Genomic DNA, 11779 nt, shown 5'->3' with positions numbered 1-11779 from the left:
GCCTTATAAGGCTCCCTGATAGCTGCATTGCTGTTTGCACACTGCTGTGCAGACTGCTTTTTTCAAAGCAAAAATAATTGTATTCCTTTTGTCTGCACAGTTACCGAGCGTTCATTTTTTCACACTTTTATGTGCAGCAGCGCTGGTGGTTATTAGGCTGCCTTATAAGGGTACCTGATAGCTGCACTGCTGTGTGCGCACTGCTGTGCAGACTGCTTTTTTCAAAGCAAAAAAACTTGTATTCCTTTTGTCTGCACAGTTAGCGAGCGTTCATTTTTTCACACACCGTATAGAGGTGTACGCTCCTCACACACTACCGTGTACCGGCTGGTATCACAGACAAATACATGCTATCTGTGTGTGACTCCGTAAAAAGATAGAAGGAGATTTTAATTTTTCCATACATACACCATATAGAGCTGTCCGCTTATCAAACAGTATTGTATATATGCTGTTTGTATGGCGGTCAAATCTATACAAAGACAGCGTGTGTGTGTGTGAGACTCCGTCCTGTAAATACATATACGGAAATTTTAATTTTTTAAGGAAAGATGCCGCAATTTTATATAATTTGCAAAAAAATAGTAAGTAACAAAACATGTTGTTAAAGCAAATGTTGTACTAACTAGGATTTATGGTTTGTTTGTAATAATGTTTTAATGTAGCCACTAGGCGCTGCCATCTTGATTTGCAGATCTGTGGAGGACTCATACAGTCTGCAAATATGGCCGTCCCTGGACATAGGAGACTGCGGTCGGTTCCCGACCCCACCATGCAGCCTCATTAGCAGTGAACTGGGCACGCCCCTGTGGGCTGCACCATTCACTGCTGTAGGTGTGGCTGGGTGCCATTTTACTGTAGCCCAGTGCTATCTGCTGAGCTCGACTTTCTGCACCGTGCTTCCTGCTCCAGCTCCACTGTCCTCCTGCTCTGTCTCCGCCTCCTCACTCACAGCCCCAGTGATCTCCAGTAATCTGACACCTTTGCTTTTATAGTCACAGTGACATATACAGCCCATAGTCTAGTGTATGGGGGGGGCAGTTACACCAGTGTGGGCATATCTGTAATACTGTCTCCTGTGATACTGCCTGCTGAGCCATGTATCTAATCCTATCCTGTGTGATACTGACTGCTGAGCCGTGTATCTAATCCTATCCTGTGTGATACTGACTGCTGAGCCTTGCATCTAATCCTCTCCTGTGTGATACTGACTGCTGAGCCGTGTACCTAATCCTATCCTGTGTTATACTGTCTGCTGAGCCGTGTATCTAATCCTCTCCTGTGTGATACTGACTGCTGAGCCGTGTATCTAATCCTCTCCTGTGTGATACTGACTGCTGAGCCGTGTATCTAATCCTCTCCTGTGTGATACTGTGTGCTGAGCCGTGTATCTAATCCTCTCCTGTGTGATAGTCTGCTGAGCCGTGTATCTAATCCTCTCCTGTGATAATGCCTGCTGAGCCGTGTATCTAATCTGCTGAACCGTGTATCTAATCCTCTCTTGTGTGATACTGACTGCTGAACCGTGTATCTAATCCTCTCCTGTGTGATACTGACTGCTGAACCGTGTATCTAATCCTCTCCTGTGTTATACTGACTGCTGAACCGTGTATCTAATCCTCTCTTGTGTAATACTGACTGCTGAACCGTGTATCTAATCCTCTCCTGTGTGATACTGACTGCTGAACCGTGTATCTCATCCTCTCCTGTGTGATACTGTCTGCTGAGCCGTGTATCTAATCCTCTCCTGTGTTATACTGACTGCTGAACCGTGTATCTCATCCTCTCCTGTGTGATACTGTCTGCTGAACCGTGTTTTTTATTCATTTCATTGTGCATTCAGTGCATATATGGGTGTGACCGCCCTCTTTCTGAGCTGGGAAAGCCATCCAGTCTGGCCTAAGCTGTTACTAGTGGTTCAGCCGCTCAACCCTTATTCACATTCACGCCACTTGGCAAGTGAAAAGGTTTTAAATACTAGAGTAGGGACTGTCCCACAAGGGTTGCCGTGACGTGGCGGGATGGCTTGTACATTATTTTGATCAAAATTATGTTTACTAAATACCCTTATTATTATTATTACCTTTATGCATTATTTGCAGTATATTTTTTACCTTTTAGTTCAGGATATTTGTGTTTTTTGCTTTTTGTTTTCTCTGGTTAATGGTCATGTGTTAATATGCACTTACATTGTGCATACACATTAACTTACTTTTCTCAGTTCAGATTTGTTTTTTATTCATTTCATTGTGCATTCAGTGCATATAGGGGTGTGACCGCCCTCTTTCTGAGCTGGGAAAGCCATCCAGTCTGGCCTAAGCTGTTACTAGTGGTTCAGCCGCTCGACCCTTATTCACATTCACGCCACTTGGCAAGTGAAAAGGTTTTAAATACTAGAGTAGGGACTGTCCCACAAGGGTTGCCGTGACGTGGCGGGATGGCTTGTACATTATTTTGATCAAAATTATGTTTACTAAATACCCTTATTATTATTATTACCTTTATGCATTATTTGCAGTATATTTTTTACCTTTTAGTTCAGGATATTTGTGTTTTTTGCTTTCTGTTTTCTCTGGTTAATGGTCATGTGTTAATATGCACTTACATTGTGCATACACATTAACTTACTTTTCTCAGTTCAGATTTGTTTTTTATTCATTTCATTGTGCATTCAGTGCATATAGGGGTGTGACCGCCCTCTTTCTGAGCTGGGAAAGCCATCCAGTCTGGCCTAAGCTGTTACTAGTGGTTCAGCCGCTCGACCCTTATTCACATTCACGCCACATGGCAAGTGAAAAGGTTTTAAATACTAGAGTAGGGACTGTCCCACAAGGGTTGCCGTGACGTGGCGGGATGGCTTGTACATTATTTTGATCAAAATTATGTTTACTAAATACCCTTATTATTATTATTACCTTTATGCATTATTTGCAGTATATTTTTTACCTTTTAGTTCAGGATATTTGTGTTTTTTGCTTTTTGTTTTCTCTGGTTAATGGTCATGTGTTAATATGCACTTACATTGTGCATACACATTAACTTACTTTTCTCAGTTCAGATTTGTTTTTTATTCATTTCATTGTGCATTCAGTGCATATAGGGGTGTGACCGCCCTCTTTCTGAGCTGGGAAAGCCATCCAGTCTGGCCTAAGCTGTTACTAGTGGTTCAGCCGCTCGACCCTTATTCACATTCACGCCACATGGCAAGTGAAAAGGTTTTAAATACTAGAGTAGGGACTGTCCCACAAGGGTTGCCGTGACGTGGCGGGATGGCTTGTACATTATTTTGATCAAAATTATGTTTACTAAATACCCTTATTATTATTATTACCTTTATGCATTATTTGCAGTATATTTTTTACCCTTTAGTTCAGGATATTTGTGTTTTTTGCTTTTTGTTTTCTATGGTGGTATTGTGTGTGAAGTATATGGCGGTATTATTTGTGATCTACTAAAAGGGGACCCATTCTAGGGTGGTTCTGGCTGAGCACCTGCACACGGGTCAGGGGTAATAGGTGCAGTCAGGGGAGGGCTGGTGAGGCAGCTGAAGAGAGGGGTCTCATTTTTATCGTTACTGTATGGCTCCATTCCCCCCCAGCCTGCTTCCCAGTGTCACCCCGGACTGTGCCTGTCGCCTCGCTTTCACACATCGCCAGGACAGAATCTGAGGAGGGGAATGGGGTCTTTGCATGCAAAGTCTGGATCAGAACAGGCCATCAATCAGCAGAAATGTTTCCTGGATTTCTGTGCTGCTGTCTCCCTGCTCCTCCCCCATATTTCTCCCTCTGTGCCCTCCATAGAACAGCGCACTGCTCTCCTGAAATACTCTGTGCTGCTGTCACCCTGCTCCTCCACCATATATCTCCCTCTGTGCCCCCCATAGACCAGCACACTGCTCTCCTGAAATACTCTGTGCTGCTGTCACCCTGCTCCCTCCACCATATATCTCTCTCTGTGCCCCCCATAGACCAGAACACTGCTCTCCTGAAATACTCTGTGCTGCTGTCATCCTGCTCCCAGAATCCTTGCTGCCTGCCATCCTCAGTGACCGAAGACCCCATTCCTCTCCTCAGATCCTGTCCTGGCGATGTGTGAAAGCGAGGCGACAGGGGCCTGATATATGGAGGAAGGAGCAGGGTGACAGCAGCACAGATTATTTCAGGAGAGCAGTGTGCTGGTCTATGGGGGGGTCACAGAGGGAGATGTATGGTGGAAGGAGCAGGGTGACAGCAGCACAGAGTATTTCAGGAGAGCAGTGTGCTGGTCTGTGGGGGGCACCCTGTTCGGTGCCAGGGATTGTACATGGAGCGCTGTGTTTTATACACATGGATGGACCGTCTTCTTGTCTGCTCCACAGAAATCCAGGAAACATTTCTGCTGATTGATGACCTGTTCTGATCCAGACTTTACATGAAAAGACAGTCAGTATAACTTTGCAGGCCCCATCAAAGTGGCTGCTCACTGTGTTCCTAAATGTCATCCTCTCTTTTCCCTTAGCAAGCACCCAGTAGGGGAGGAGAGGAGTGACACCACACCCATGTCAGCAGATTCCACCCATACAGTGTCCATTTTAGGGCATGATCATATATCAAAATCAAACATCATGGACACTGTACGCCCATGATTACTGCAGGACAGTAATGTGAGCTAGTTGTACACTAGGTTTTTGTGCCAAACTTCAGTAGCTGCTCCCCCTAGTGTTAACAAGTGGAAATGCCAAACTTTTTAAAATTATTTTTCATATTTTACAAAATTAAAAACAAATGATAATATTTTTTAAGAAAATGTAAACATTAATTCTTTACATTTTTTCAATTGCTGAAAAAAATTTTTGGGATGGCACCTTCCCTTTAAATACACCATATTGAGCTGTCCGCTTGTCAAACAGTATCCTATATCTGCTATTTGAATATGGTCAAATCTATACAGAGACAGCGTCTGTGTGTGACTACAGAAAAAAATGGACGTAGATTTTCATTTTTCCATACCTACACCGTATAGAGCTGTACGCTCCTCACACTCTACCGTGTACCGGCTGGTATCACAGACAAATACATGCTATCTGTGTTTGCCTTCGTAAAAAAATAGATGGAGATTTAAAATTAAAATATATAGGGTTAACTTGTGCTAAACTGTACACAGGTGATATGCAAATCCCTGAAGAAGGAATCCGAGAATTCCGTAGGATTTCTGCCTGTTTGCAAATATGTCTAAATCTGTGTTAGGGTATGTGCACACGTTGCGGATTCTACTGCAGATTTCTCCGCACAAAATCCGCATCTCTTGGCAGAAAACGCAGGTGCGTTTTTGCTGTGGATTTGATGCGGTTTTTCAGTGCGGGTTTGCCTACGGATTGTATGCGTTTTTGTAAGCTAAATAAAGATAGTTTATTTAACAAAAAAAAAAGATTTGTGATGTCATTTCTGTCCAACCTCCTCTTTTACATTTGTCCAACCCACAGTCCATTACACACACATAGATAGATAGATAGATAGATATGGGATAGATAGATATATCTATCCATATATCTATAGCTATATTGTAGGGATTCGCTCTGGTAGCGCTTATTATGCAGGTAGGGGATACTCGCTTTGCAGCCAAATAACCATATCGGGCACAGGTTTTCCATAAAACAACACAGTGCATGCGGTTTATTCAGGCATCATAAACCATGACCAGCAACATGAAAGTTCATATCAAACAGCATAGCGTCCATGACAGAGTTCTGCTCTGTAATCCCTGTAGTCCCAGAGCTGTTGCTATCTCTAATATGCAGGCTTTCTAGCCTCACATTTATCTCACCCCATCAGGGTTACCTCGTGGCTGCTTCTCGACACTGCACATGTCCATTCTCTCCAGGGAACTCTCAGATACTTGCAGCCATTGCAGACAGCCACTTAATGTCCTGTCAGGACGGCAGCCCCATCTTCCAGATGAGACCTTCCACAACGGACCAACCGGGTCCAAGCATTCCCCATGTGACCTACCCTGGTCACCTTATATGGCGCATAGTCATGCCCACCGCATCACATGGATATGACCTCATCACAGGTCCTTCAAGCACTCATACACATACTTTACAAAGGCGTTCTAGACACACCTCTGGGTGGGTTTTGTAGGTGGTTGATCCCACCCGTCTCACCAACCACCTGAAGGCTTCTCCCTGACACACTGGAATGAAAGATCAGCTCTGCTGATCAGCACATAATCAAGCCTTCATCCCAAGGCCACCCACCTTGAGATACATTACAATCATTCAGCATCCTACTCCTTTTAGCAGCCTGGAAATGCTTATACACTCGTCCTGGGACACCCACACAGCGCCCCCTAGCGGACACAGTGGTCAATACACCACATACCTCCCCCCTCTGTTCAAGCTTATGGGGTTGAACATACGACTTCACCCCGGGACCTCGAGACCGGGCACTCATGTCACCTTGCCCTATCAGACTAAAGAACCGTCTCTGGCTGTTTTGTCTGTCATGCGGCTTCAAATCTCTGTTAGGCCTCCCCTGACCCTGAGGTCAGAATATCGGCCTTGGGCTTTGGCCTTTACATCAAAGTCTGTCTGCGTCATCAGACACTGTTTAATTTCCACCCTTTCTCTGTCTGTTTCGTTCCCCGACCGGCTCTCCCGGTTGGTGCGGTCGCATGTCTCCTTACAACTACGCCAACTGTCCGGTCTAAGTCTGACCCATTGAACATCTCAGAGTTATGGTTTCTCAGCTTCGTCCTGCCAGTCGAACTGCCACTTGCCACGTCACTTCTTGGTGGGCCTCTTCGGGTCTTTACCTCTTGGGTTGAAGGCTGCCGCCACCTGGTGTTCCGTACCTCTTTATTGATCCGCAGTCGGTCCAGCCTCAACTGCTCAATCTCTAGCAGGTACACCACGCGATACTCCAAGAGCATCCAAAAGTTTCTCATGCTTTCCATGGAGCCAACCACAGTGATGGGAACCATGGCCTCGTCACCTGAACCCTGGATTTCATCATCCGGAGGGATCCTCACCCTCGCCACACCGGAGATATTTACAAGGTCTTGCATTACGTTCCCAAGTCTTCCAATGATTCTCCCAATTAGACTTTTGGGTACGGGAATTATATCTTCTCCCAAGCCCAGCCGTTTCTTTGCTTCCTTTGCTAGCTCTCGGTGTCGAGCCGCTTTCACATTACTGTGCCTAAACCACTGCTTAGCGTGGAGACGTTGCAGATGCATATTTTTCAGGACTGCTACCCTCTTCTCTGTCTTCCGTTTCTGCTAGTATTACCAACTGGCCCGTCTCTGGTGCCCAGTTCACACTATAGGCCTTTACTGCCTTTTTAAAGGACTCATGCACACCCTCGCTGGCACATCCTTCTCGCACATCTTCGGGTACCTCCACCATGCACTTAAAGAGCGAAGCCTCACTCTCTTCATGGAGAGACGGCTCCTGGTTTACCATGGCAGCTTCCCTCAAGACATCTGCCCCGACCGGGTGACTGTCTTCTTCAGTTCGTAGCTCACAATCTTCATGAGATTTTATCTCTTCACAACCTGTTGCCAACATGGGTACTGGCAGTTCCGTCTTGTTATCACTTGGGCCCGGCCACTGTACATCTTCGTCCAAGCTCTTCTTCCGCAGAAGACCTTTTACTACTCCTCTGAGTTCTTCCATCTCTTCGCTAAGGGTCTTGTTCACACCTTGCCACGTTATCAGGTGACCTCTGAGCTCAGAGACATCCTTCTCCAGCTCCTCCACTCTGTGCTCGGCTGTTTGTCTCAGGGCCTTGACTGCCGAGAGCTCGGACACTAGGTGGCGCAGCCGCTCTAATTGCATGGAGTTGGCGACTTCTATACTGGCGACCGTCAAACATTCCGACGCCAGCTGTTGACAGATCTCTTCGCGCCCTTGCTCCAAGCTTTGGACACGTGCTTCTACCTGGTGGAAACTGTCATTCCCTTGTGTCTGAGTTTCCGTCTGCACAGCATTAGATTCAGTCCTAGTGGTTGTTACTGGCAATAACCCGTCACAGTCACACCACACAGTATGGCAAACCCCCAAGGTACTCTCTAACTGGGTGTCATGTCCACTGTCATATACTTCCGGGGAACTCAGGTAAGTAAGTTGGGCCGATGCATCCCGTCCTCCGGTCGCCCTTACATCTGACCCGTCCACTTTAGTAAGCGTCACCGTCTCAATGTCTGTTAGCCCAACAGTGGAAACGTCTCCATCTCCCTTATACCTCTCATTAACAGGAACTCCCACCTCTGAGCAACCCACCAGATCTGCAAAGCTCACAAAGTCCTGGTTCCTCTCAAATGAAAACGACGAGTCTAATGTTATACCGCCATCTTAGCACTCGTCACTTCTGGACATATTCATAAAGACTGTGTCCACAGTATAGTCCATAGTGACCCCATGGATACAGCGCACCTTAACCTTTTTCTTGGTCAGGCAGAGAACGAGAGTTTTTCCCGTCAGACTCACCTGACTCTTTGAGTCCAGTGGTCCAGAGACTCCTTCATGGCATTATATCACTGTACACACCTGCGGCGTGTCGTCATCCAGGAAAGTCTATGTCGCACGCGGAATAGGTATAACAGACACACGTTTGTCCCTCAAACATGTCTGCTGCAGTAAACGATGCCGCCCCTTTTGATGGTTCCACCCCTTTTTGGACACCTACTCCCTTCTGGGACCCGCCTCCCTCTGGGACTCCACCCATTTTTGGGTCACCGCCCCCTCTGGGACTCCACCCCTTTTTGGGTCACCACCCCAATTTGGGCCACCGCCCCCTTTCTGGATCTCCCCATGTTGCTTCTACAGGTCTCCTTAGACCACAGTTCACACAAACAAACAGTTTGTCTCTTGGGCCCGTACTGGCCCTTTAAGTACGATACCACACAAGTTCTTGCTGGCACCACCACAGCTCCTGCTGTCACTGATCACTGACACCTCTGGCTGCCGCTCACACACAGCCGCTGGTGTCCCCTTCGTAACCCTGCCGAGTTACAGGAAGCCGCTTGTCACCTTCGTAACCCCGCCGAGTTACAGCAAGCCGCTTGCCACCTTCTTAACTCTACGGATCCACCGCAGTCTGAGTTGAGAAGAGAAAGAGAAAAACACAAAACACACGTGGCCTGTCTGTGTGCTCTTCAGGACGTCGGTCTCCTCCTGAGACCGTCCAACACACAGGCCTCACCGGGTGCTATTCAGGGCAGTGACCCTCCTCCTAGGGTTTCCCAACACACCGGTCTCAGCAAGTCCACGGGCTCAGTGGGTGCTCTTCAGGACATCCATCTCCACCTGAGACTGTCCAACACTCACCTCACCAGGTCCAAGGTCACAACACATGGTCCAGGGATCCGATTCTTCTCCCAGAACCTCCCAACACTGACCCTCCAGGACCTTGCACACTGCACCATCCAGGTACACAGTCTTTCTCACCAGCCCCGGTCAGTACAAAACGAACAACTGTCCGTTACCTGTGTCGGCCACACAGGTTCTTAGGTACCTCTTATCCACAGAGGCACCCTATAGCAATCACCAGTCTCTTTCTCTGACCCCGGTCAGCATACCACACGATTTTCCAGGCCGTCCGCTCTCCTGGCCCAGAGTCGCCAGCACTGCAACATGTGCTTTTGAAAACTGTTGTGCTTAGCTAGCAAAATTTTGCAGACCTCGTCCGTTGCCCCTAGCAACAAGGCTACAATTTTGCCCTTCGCATTTCTCCACCAATTGTGGGATTCGCTCTGGTAGCGCTTATTATGCAGGTAGGGGATACTCGCTTTGCAACCAAATAACCATATCGGGCACAGGTTTTCCATAAAACAACACAGTCCATGCAGTTTATTCAGGAATCATAAACCATGACCAGCAACATGAAAGCAATGACCAGCCAGGTCTTTCCCCGGGAAGGAACAACCACGGGAAGGGCAGTCTCCAATGAAGGAAACCACCTATGCCAAAACATGGTATCCATCCACAGACAGCTGTTTCGGGGTATTGCCCCTCATCAGTGTGGAGTAGGAAACTGGCTGGTAGGAGCAATGCCTAGTAAAAGATTGTGAGGATGAATGAACTCATGGAGATCAACATCCAACACTGCGGAGACACCATCTCATTGCTTCCGTTGAGAAACATGTGATGGTGTCTCCGCGGCTTCTGTTTTGCATGTTTTGCATATTTCCCATAAGGGATGGGGCAGTGCTCTAGAATCACTGCGTTGAGAAACATGTGATGGTGTCTCCGCAGTGTTGGATGTTGATCTCCATGAGTTCATTCATCCTCATCTTCACAGCAACATGAAAGGTCATATCAAACAGCATAGCGTCCATGACAGAGTTCTGCTCTGTAATTCCTGTAGTACCACAGCTGTTGCTATCTCTAATACGCAGGCTTTCTAGCCTCACAGTTATCTCACCCCGACAGGGTTACCTCGTGGCTGCTTCTCGACACTGCATACGTCCATTCCCTCCAGGGAACTCTCAGATACTTGCAGCCATTGCAGACAGTCACTTCTTGTCCTGTCAGGATGGCAGCCCCATCTTCCAGATGAGACCTTCCACAATGGACCAACCGGGTCTAAGCATTCCCCATGTGACCTACCCTGGTCACCATATATGGTGAGTAGCCACGCCCACCGCATCACATGGATATGACCTCATCACAGGTCCTTCAAGCACTCATACACATACTTTACAATGGCGTTCTAGACACACCCCTGGGTGGGTTTTGTAGGTGGTTGATCCCACCCGTCTCACCAACCACCTGAAGGCTTCTCCCTGACACATTGGAACGAAAGATCAGCTCTGCTGATCAGCACATAATCAAGCCTTCATCCCAAGGCCACCCACCTTGAGATACATTACAATCATTCTGCATCCTACCCCTATTAGCAGCCTAGAAGTGCTTATACACCTGTCCTGGGACACCCACACAGCGCCCCCTAGCGGACACAGTGGTCACTACACCACAATATCCATAGATATATCTATACTGTACATATATACATAGATATTTCCATAGATATATCCATAGATATATCAATAGATATATCCATGTTTATTAATGAACAATATTTTTGTTTTAAAAAAAAAATGAAAAAAAAAATGACGTGGGCTCCCGTGCAATTTTCTGTGCCAGAGGAGGAAAGCTGACGGCCAGGCGTCAATATTTGTAGCCTGGGAAGGGTGTAATACCTGTGGCCCCATCCTTGGCTATGAATATCAGCTCGCAGCTGTCTGCATAGCTTTTACTGGCTATTAAAATAGGGGGACCCCAAAAATAATGATGTGGCGTCCCCCTATATATTATAGCCAGAAAAGCTACGCAGACAGCTGTGGGCTGATATTCATAGCCTAGAGAGGAGCCATGGATATTGGCCCCCCTGGCTACAAATACCAGCCCGAAGACACCCCAGAAATGGCGCATCAATAAGATGCACCAATTCTGTCACTTAGCCCCTCTCTTCCCACTCCCATGTAGCGATGGGATATGGGGTAATAAGGGGTTAATGTCACCTTGATAATGGAGAGGCGTCAATAAGACGCCTGTCCATCATTGATCTTATGGTTTTAAATGGTTAAAAAACACACACATTAAAGTATTTTAATGAAAAAAAAAACACAACACGGTTTTCATATTTTATTGAACTCCCAGATCCAAGCGACACCCTCGGTCTCTTGTAAAAAATAATTGAACCGTATACTCCCTGTCTGATGCAGTCCAATTAATAACAAGTGTCCCACAACGATCTCCCCTATAGAACAGTGACATCATGTGATGTAACTGCTCTAT

Source organism: Dendrobates tinctorius, unplaced genomic scaffold, assembly GCF_039654945.1.
Source record: "Dendrobates tinctorius isolate UK_male_01 unplaced genomic scaffold, ASM3965494v1 ptg000071l, whole genome shotgun sequence".
Classification (NCBI taxonomy): domain Eukaryota; kingdom Metazoa; phylum Chordata; class Amphibia; order Anura; family Dendrobatidae; genus Dendrobates; species Dendrobates tinctorius.
This window is presented reverse-complemented; position numbering follows the sequence as displayed.